Raw genomic sequence first — 2,419 nt, 5'->3', positions numbered from 1 at the left:
CCATAAATACGACCTCTCTCTATAAGCAGGCAGAAGGGACAGATGCATCAGAAGGAAGTGAAGACTTTTTTCCATTTAAGCATTGCTGTTCTGGATGCAAGCAGATATGAATTGAAAGAGATATGCCCCTTGCGCAGTTTGCCTGTGGGTGGGCTCACATCACCCTCAGCAGTGTTTGAAAGGATGTACCCAAGTTAGGGAGAAACAGACCGGCCATACTATCGCTGCAGTTGTGACAGCATTGAGCACACTAGTTTTTGATGGTATGAATTCTCTTGTTCTGTCTATAGCTTTCTGTTATCAAACTAACTTAGGAAGTCAGGTGTACAAATGGGATTTTGGGTTTGTTTTGTTTGCCTGTTCGTTTTACATGGAATTTCAAGCAGAGAGCGACAATGGAAGATACATTTAGCAGTTTGATATTCTTTCCTTCAGAATGTCTGGGGATTTTCCCAGTGTTTATTTGATGGCATTAAAAATGAATGGGATGACTAAATGGTTTACAATTTTACATATTCAGTTAACATGAAAGCAATTACTAATGTGTATAATTATCTCTAGAATTACTTGGATCATGCAAATGGCATTCAAACCAACTGTTTTTAACTGTTTTCCAGGGGATGTGTCATTATATAATTCATAGTTAGAATAGTACCCTACAATTTGAGCTCAATATTATTGCCCTTTCAGAATCTACTTCTCAGATTATCCTCCCGGAGAATGATAACTTTCTATTTTAACCAGTTTTTAAAGTGCTTCCAGATCTCAGCGGAGGACTGGGTACTGAATACAGTTTATCTCTACCACTTTAATTTGAGTCTCAGATGTAACAACACTGGGATCAATGCTCAATCCATTATCCTCTGAATTAAGAGGACCATACTGAGACTAGTGAGTGGTTTGATCTCACATGACTGAGCCCCGGTCAGTGAGAGAAGGTACAGAGAAAATGGTAAGCATAAAAGAAAAAGAAAAATGAGTTTAGATTAAAATGCAGGAAAGATAAATCAGTGGTGAAGGCTGAGAGGTGGAGTGTGGTTCATGGGTTAAAGAAAGTGACTGTTGGGTGGAAGGAGGAATGGGGATGAGGTACGATCTGGATGGTGCTGCAAGCACTAGAATGAAGTTCTACCTGAAGCCTTGCTGCAATAACTGTTGCAATTTTTAATACTGTCAGAGGAAGCCGGAGCATAAGCTGCACTTCACTTTCCATACTTTCCCCTATTGCAATGATTAATAATAAAGGTTGTTTGGCTGTGGCTGTGAGGAAGAAGCACCACAGATGCAAATTTCAGATACATCCAATTTTCTGGCAATGAGGGGGGCAGGGGTCCCACCAAAAAGGGGTGTGCGGTGGGCTGGCCCAGGCCAGCAGCTGACTACCCACACAACTGCTCTCTCAGTCCCTCCACCCCCAGCAGGACAGGGCAGAAAATAGGAAGCAAAATTCATGAGTCAAGACCTGCACAGTTTAATAGGTGAAGGAAAGAGAAAAAAGCAGACAACAAGCAGGAAATCACTTATCATCTTCCACAAGTAGATTGATGACCAGACAGTCTCTGAGTAACTGCCACCAAAGAAGTCAATCCCCTCCCTTTTTCTTCTTCTACCTCAGTTTGCATTGCTGAGCACAATGTCATATGGTATGCAATATCCCTCTAGCCAGTTCAGGTGTGTCCTGTCTGTGTCCCCTCTCAACGTCTTGCCCACCCCCAGCCTACTTACTGCAGGGCAGAGTGGGAAAGGGAGAAAGCCTTGATGTTGTGCAGGCATGAAACAGGAGCCAAAACACTGTGTTTTATTATCACTGTTTTATCCACAGATCCAGAACACAGCATTGTACGGGCTGCTATGAAGAGAGTTCACTCCATTCCAGCCAGACCCGGTGCCGCGTGCAATCCCATGGTACCCAAGCAAGGCAAGCAGAGCAGGTCCAGTGACAGCCATCAGTCAGTGGTTACCAAACAACTGTGAAGGGCAGCACAGCTTCAGCATCGTGCTAGGAAGTTAAGTCAGTGGATCAGGGTTATTTCAGCAAGGTACACAGCCAGACACAGGTAAAAAGTGTTGGGGAAGAGCCAAGGGCAAGGCCATCAAGCCATGATTGGTTACCATAGCTGAGCACATGCATTTCCCTTTTCCGCTCCCAAACTTGCAGACCAGTATGCTGGACTGCTAGATCATCAGCAGACTCACAAGCAACACCAGATGGCTCTGATCTCTACTAGGTAAGTCATCTTGGAGACACTGGTCAGTGAGAATAGGCAGTGACACAGGACTCTTTTTCAAGTAACAGATTTTTTATTTAGCCACAGGAGTCCAGTAATCAGAAGGGAAAAACAATGTACTTGTGGCCCCACCTACAAATTTGCCAGTTTTCCTAAAAACTTTGGTAGATCCAAATTACCCCAAGTCTTTC

The sequence above is a fragment of the Vanellus vanellus genome (genome assembly GCF_965231255.1).
Source record: "Vanellus vanellus genome assembly, chromosome: 2".
NCBI lineage: Eukaryota > Metazoa > Chordata > Aves > Charadriiformes > Charadriidae > Vanellus > Vanellus vanellus.
The sequence above is the reverse complement of the archived record's forward strand: the minus strand, read 5'-3'. Positions refer to the sequence as shown.